This window comes from Carlito syrichta, unplaced genomic scaffold, assembly GCF_000164805.1.
Source record: "Carlito syrichta isolate Samal-C Ts95f unplaced genomic scaffold, Tarsius_syrichta-2.0.1 Scaffold312943, whole genome shotgun sequence".
NCBI classification, from domain to species: Eukaryota; Metazoa; Chordata; class Mammalia; order Primates; family Tarsiidae; genus Carlito; species Carlito syrichta.
In genome coordinates, this window is record NW_007257039.1 from 1,866 (window position 1) to 8,844 (window position 6,979).

General features: G+C 41.0%; 1 pseudogene; it reads left to right on the plus strand.

Annotated features, from left to right (window-relative positions):
* Positions 1-3,016: 3,016 nt before the first annotated feature.
* LOC103272618 lies at positions 3,017-6,540 on the plus strand (annotated as a pseudogene).
* Positions 6,541-6,979: the final 439 nt, after the last annotated feature.

A 6,979-nucleotide genomic window follows, 5' to 3' on the forward strand; every position in this document is an offset into this window, starting at 1 on the left:
GTTTATGTATCCCTTATCGTCCCTGCCTCTTTTCCTCCTTTAACAGTGCCTGGTGCTTGTCGTTCCCATCCTTGTGCTCATGTGCACCCAGGGTTGAGTGTCCACTTATGAGTATGAACATACAGTATTTAGTTTTTTGTTTCTGTGATAATTTGCTTAGAATGATCATTTACAGCTACATCCATGTTGCTGCAAAGGACTCTTTATGGCTGCATAGTATTCCATTGCCTATATCTACCACATTTTCTTCATCCGGCCCACCATCAATGGGCATCTTGGGTTGGCTCCATATTTTGGCTATTGTGAATAATGCTGAAAAAAACATACAAGTGCTGGTGTCTTGTTGGCATAATGATTTATGTTCCTTTGGGTATATTCCCAGAAGTGAGATTGCTGGATCAAATGGTAACTCTATTTTTAGTGTTTAGAGAAATATCCAAACTGCTTTCTATAGAGATTTAACTAGTGACATTTTCCCAATAGTGTAGAAGTGTTCCCTTTTCTCTCCAGCCTTGCCATTACCTGATGTTCTTTGACTTTTTAATATAGTCATCCTGAATGGCATGAGATGGTATCTCACTGTAGTTTAAATTGCATTTTTCTGATGATTAGCGATGTTGTCCAGTTTTTCATGTTTATTGGCTGCTTGTATGTCTTTCTTTGAAAAGTATCTGCTTATGTCTTATGTCCACTTTTTAACGGGGTTATTTTTTTTCCTTATTGATTTGTGTCTTCATTGATTCTGAATGTTAAGTCTTTGTCAGAGGCACAGTTTGCAAATATATTTCTTCCATTCTGTGGGCTGTCTCTTTACTCTCTTGATAGTTTGTTCTGCCATGCAGAAGTGTTTTAGCTTGATAAGATACATCTGTCAATTTTAGTTTTTACTACATTTGCTTTTAAGGACTTGGTCATGAATTTATCACCTAGGCTGATGTCAGGATGGCGTTCCTTAGATTTTTGTCTAAGATTATTATAGCTTGAGGTTTCTACTTTAAGTCTTTGATTGATTTTGAGTTTATTTTTATATATGGTGATAGTTAGGTATCCTGTTTCATTCTTTTGCCTGTGGTTAGCCAGTCTTTTAGCACCATTTGCTAAATATGGGTTTTTTACCCCATTTTTTTTAGTTGGATTCTCACTCTGTCACCCAGTCTAGAGTGCAGTGGCACACTCACAGTCATCGCAGCCTCAACTTACTGGGTTCAGGCAATCCTTCTGCCTAAATCTTTGTTTTTATTGGATTTGTCAAAAATGAGTTGATTGTAGGTCTGTGGTCTTATTTTCAGGTTCTCTATCTTGTTCTATTGATGTATGTGTCCATTTTTGTACCAGTACCATGATGTTTTGAATACTGTAGCCTTGTAGCAAAGTTTGAAGTCTGGAAGCATGATGCCATTAGCTTTGCACTTTTTGCTGAAGGTTGCTTTAGCTATTTGGACTCTTTTTGATTTCATGAATTCAAGTATTGTATTTTCCAGGTCTATGGAAAATGTTGATGGTAGTTTGAATAGGGATTGTGTTGAATCTTTAGATTGCTTTGGGTAGAATGAACATCTTGATGATATTGATTCTTCTAATCCATCAGCACTGGATGTTCTTCCATTTGTTTTTGTTATCTGTGATTTCTTTGACCAGTTATTTTGTAGTTCTCATTGTAAAAATCTTTCACCCTTTTAGTTATATGAATACTGAGGTATTATTTTTGTGTCTGGCTATTGTTAATGGGATTGTGTTTTTCATTTATTCCTCATCCGACTTGTTGGTGTGTAGAAATGCAACTGATTTTTTTCACATTGACTTTGTATGCCAAGACTTTACCACAGTCATTTATCAGAGCTAGGGGATTTTGGGTGGAATCCATAGAGTTTTCTAAGTATAGAATCAGAACATCTGCAAAGAGAGATAACTTGACTTTCTCTTTTCCTATTTGGATACCTCTACTTTCTTTCTCTTGCTTCATTGCTCTGGCTAGGATTTCTAATACTATGTTGAATAGGAATGTTGAGCGTGTACATCTTTGTCTTGTTCCAGTTCTTAGGGTGAATGCTTCTAGTTTCTGCCCATTAAGTGTGATGCTGGCTGCTAGTTTATCACAAGATGGCTGTTATTGTTTTGAGGATAGTTCCTTCACTGCCTAGGTGTTTGAGAGTTTTCAAACAGGAAGGGATGTAGGATTTTATAAAACGCCTTTTCTTTGTTTATTGAGATAGTCATGTGGTTCTTGATTTTACAGCTGTGTTGTGGTGAATCATACTTACTGATTTGTATATGTTGAACCAGCTTTGAATCCCAGGAATGAAGTCTACCTGGTCATGATGAATGTTCCTTGTAATGTACTGTTGGATGCAAGTTGCTAGTACCTTGTTCAGAATTTTGTTATCTATGTTCAGAAAAGAGACTAAGGGAGCAGAGTGAATAGGCAGGCAGTGGGAAGAGTGAAAGTAGACATGGAGGAAAAAATAATGGTTCAGTAGAAAAAGAGAGAAAACCAAGGAGAGAGAGAAAGGAGGCCAAGCAACACACAGGTTGGGTAGAAGACCTCAGACACTCAGAGAGGCAGGAGTGGAGAGATTATTAGATGGATCACTAGGCATCACTGAGTGACAGCCATCACTTCTTTACACAGATGAGAACGTTGACAGCCTAAGTGTGGATTTGATTTGTCCAATGTCAAAAAAACTACTACATTTTCTAACCAGATCACAAACTTTATCCTAGGCCAGGACTCCTTTTGCAGCAGTTGGTGCAATAGGGGAGACTAGGAGGATGTGCAAAAGAGCAGGGAGAAAATCTTGAAACCAGTGAATGAGAGAGATAGAAGGGAAATGAGAGACCCTGTGGGAGATTGTGAGGAAGTGAGGCAGAGTGGCTTCTCTGATAGGGAAGTTTACAGGAGGGTTTTTAATGACTGTGCAGAAGGGAAGTCAGATGAGAGTACAAGGGGTGGGGTGCTGATATCTGAGTTCTAAGGAGAGGTGTCTTGTGAAGGCATCCTTTCCCCAACAGAATTCCAATGCTGCTCCTCTTCCTCCTCCTCTTCTAGGGTGTTTGTGGCTCTTAGGAAAGCATGGCAGGTAAGAAGGGCTCAGGTGAAAAGATTTTTGTGTTAGGGTACAGGAGGACAGTGAGAAAGTTCTGGGCAGAACCTGTGGGAAAGAAGCATTGCTCCTCTGGGATGCTCTAGCAGTCTGCCTTGAAAGCTAGTTTCAAATAGGGAATTCTTGCCCACAGTCTTTGCTTCTTGTGGGGGGCCAGCCCCCGCAGAGAGATTTAGGGGGTCCCTTGGAAGGTGGGGCAGTGTTGGAGATTATTCTGGAAAGATAGAGAAAGAAAGAGAAGAGGGGAGAAAGAAAGAGACTGGACTCCTGCTCAAGTGACCAGAAGCCGTTTAATGGGTGTACTCTCAGGGCTTTTATCCCCAAACTCTGCAAAGTCATCATCACAGGAAACAAAGGTAGCATGTGCCTTTCACATGAACAGGTCCAGGTGCACAAAGGACACCCCCCACTCTCAAGCAAATGTTCTTTCATACATAAGGAAGAACATGAGGAAGAACAACCACAAATTGTCTTTTTGTATCTTATGCTAACTTAATGCTCCCCAAGCCAGTTTCTTATGTGATCTTAATTGTATTACAACTATATCATCTTGAATTAACATCACTCAATGTCTGAACCCCAAACCACCATAGTGAATTATTAACTTCCACTATTATGTACTAATTCAAACTAGTTTTTATTAAAACAATTGCTGCTATGGTTACACTCTCCTAGCACAAGCTGGCCTAATTCAATCTTCACTGGCCTCCCTTAAATAAAACTGAACTAACCAAACTTCTATAATAAAATGGTTACTTAAATTTTCTTAATCTATATAAACTATTTTCTAAAACCTATATCTATAAATTTCTAAAGGTCACATCAAGAAAACTTGTGACCTGCACTAAGGCTCCTCAATGTGACTCAAAGTCAAACTTAAGTGGTGATAAAGCAAAAGACTATAAGCTGTGGAGAATGGGAACAATAGACTCCTAGGTTAGCTGTGTTCATTCTGGTCTCAGAGTTTTCTGTTAGAGCCAGCTGGAGCTTTTCTTGGTAGTTTGTGCCAAATGGAAAAGGAGGGAGGGAATGGGTCAATAGCTCCCGGACACATCCTAGTGGTCTTGGGGTCTATGGCCCTTCCTGATCCCTAACACTCAGTGGGCCTCCGTGACCAGCTCCTGTCTCTGATTTTGAGGTAGGGAATTGGGGAAGAGGTTATTGGATATTGTGCAACCTGTGTAATTGTCTCCATCCTTCTTCTCCTTTCTGGGCTCTTCATCTTCCTGTGGCATCTCTTCTTCCATCCCTTTACACACTAACTACTTGTCATCCTCACTCTTTCAGCCCCTCAGGCTCTGGGATCCCACCACCCAGCAGAAGAACCTCTTTCCTTCTGCATGCTCCAGATCTCCTCCTTTGCCAACCACAGCTGGATAAAGAACCAGGGTTCAGGCTGGCTGGGCGAGCTGCAGACTCATGGCTGGGACAGCATCTTGGGCACCATCTGCTCTTTGAGGCCCTGGTCCCAGGGAGACGTCAGCAAGGAGGAGCTAAAGCACTTCCAGGGATTGTTCCAGTTGTATTTCTATGGCTTTACTATGGTAGTGCAGGCCTTTGCCAGTCAATTTCAGTTTGAATGTAAGTTCATTGCTCAAGCTGATAACTTGCTTGAATGCTCTAACCATATTCTAATGGGGAGAATAGTTCATAGGCTCTGACCAGCATGCAACCTTTTGGGCCTTGTTCCCTGTTCTCTGGCTCCCACTCCCTCCTATGTTTCACCTTTCCACACCACCCCCACCCCTCTTCATACCCCGACTATACCATTGTGTTCTTCCTCGTTGGAATGCCTTTTTCTTCTTGATCTTCTGTCTATTGATTTTGGGCTCAGAAACAACCATTCTCACCCAGTTTTTGTCTTCTTTTCTCATTGGCTTGAATATTCACCTGGCTTGGCCTGTACCTTAATCCTTTTATTTTAATTCTTTTAGGCTACTCTTTCATTTTCCTGACAGCCTTCCCATTTGCCCCCTTTCTATTATTTCAAAATGTGCTTATTATCTTCATATTTTCTTTATATTTTCCCGTCTAAGCTCTAGTCTGTCATATGATTTCCCAGAAAATTTTTCTTCCCTTGAATCTCTTGTCTCTATATAATTACATATTTTTCATCCTTTTCATTTTGATTCTCTCTCCTTGTTCACCCTCAGACCCCTTTGAGCTCCAGATATCAGCTAGCTGTAGAATGCATGCTGGGGAGTCCTCAGATATGTTCATAAATGGGGCATATCAAAGATCAGATTTCCTGAATTTCCAAGGAAGTTCCTAGGAGCCAGCTCCAGGAGCAGGGAGCTGGGCCCAGGACATCTGTAAGGTGCTCAATCAATACCAAGATGTTAAAGAAATAGTCTGGGTCCTCCTTAGTCACACCTGCCCTCGATTTCTGGCAGACCTCCTTGAAGCAGAGAAGTCAGAACTGGAATGACAAGGTGAGCCCAAACCTCTCTTCCCTCTTGTTCTTAGTGCTTTAACGTTTGTGTTTGAATTTGCCAATAATCGCTTTTATTTTGAAACACATAATGAGAAGCTAGAGGGTGAGATGTGTGGGTTTAGCGTTGTTCCTTGGACAAGAGGAAGTGATTACTCTAACTACTAAGGCACCTGCATCCCTGAGCTCTGGGAAGTTCATTTCTCTCCATCCTTTTCTGCCTAGTGAAGCCCGAGGCCTGGTTGTCCAGTGGCCCCAGTCCTGGGCCTGGGCATCTGCTGCTAGTGTGCCATTTTTCAGGATTCTACTAAAAAAAAAGTCTGTGTGGGTTATGTGGATGCGGGGTGAGCAGGAGCAACGAGGCACTCAGCGAGGGCATGTCCTGCCCAACTCTGATGGGACATGGTATTCCCAAACAACCCTGAATGTGGCGGCTGGAGAGGTGGCTGACTTGTCCTGTCGGGTGAAGCACAGCAGTCTCAGAGGTCACAATATAATCATCCACTGGGGTGCAAAAGAGCTGGGCACAGCTGAGAAATTATGGAAGACTGTCCTGGGACTTTTGGATGAGGAGCTAAGGAAATGGGTAGAAATGCCAGTCACCAGAAAGATAAAAATGGGAGAATCCAAGTACCAATGGGAAAGAATGACTGAAGTTAAATTTTAAGAAAATGGAAATAAGGGATTAGAGATATTAAAGATAAAATAAGAGAGGAAAATGATTTAGTGGAGGAAATAGTGGGTAAATCAAAGATGTAGACTCAGGGACGAACTGAAATTGAGACTCTAAAAAACACACATGTAACCTCCTTTTGGGATGAAAAATCTCATCTGTGGTGGGTTAGAGAGTCTTTTATGGCTTTAATAGAGAGTATTCTATGAGTTGATGTCCTTATTTTATCTTCAACCAAGTGGGTACTCCATCCTTCTGTCTTGATCTGTTTGACTGTTGCTGTTACCCTGGTCATGCTGGTTATAATTGACACATTGTTTAAAAAGCAGAGGTGAGCTTCTTGCTTTTTACTTCTTCAACCTCAAATCAACATTTTCCCCCTCTTCCTCATTTCATCTTTACTTCTTTGTTCATGATTTCCCTTTTTGAGATTAAAACTTAATTTTTTCCCCACAGCTCAACTCAGAACATTCCCTCCCCCCATGAACCTAGCCCTGCCATTTCCATGGGAGCCAAGACCCAGGATACTAGGAGTTCAAGACACAAGCTCTGCCTGGCAGAAGAATCTTGGCTCAAAAGAGATTTTTGAAGAAGTGCAAGATAGACCTAAAGCAGTTTTGGTGTCATTAGCTTCACTTTATACATAAAATCCTGTCTGGGTCTTAAACATAGCTCATGTCTAATAAAGAAAATATACTTTTTTTTTCTTAACACGGCTTGTTCTATCAAGGATACTCATTCCTTTAGAAATGTTTTTCATCTTACAGTAATATT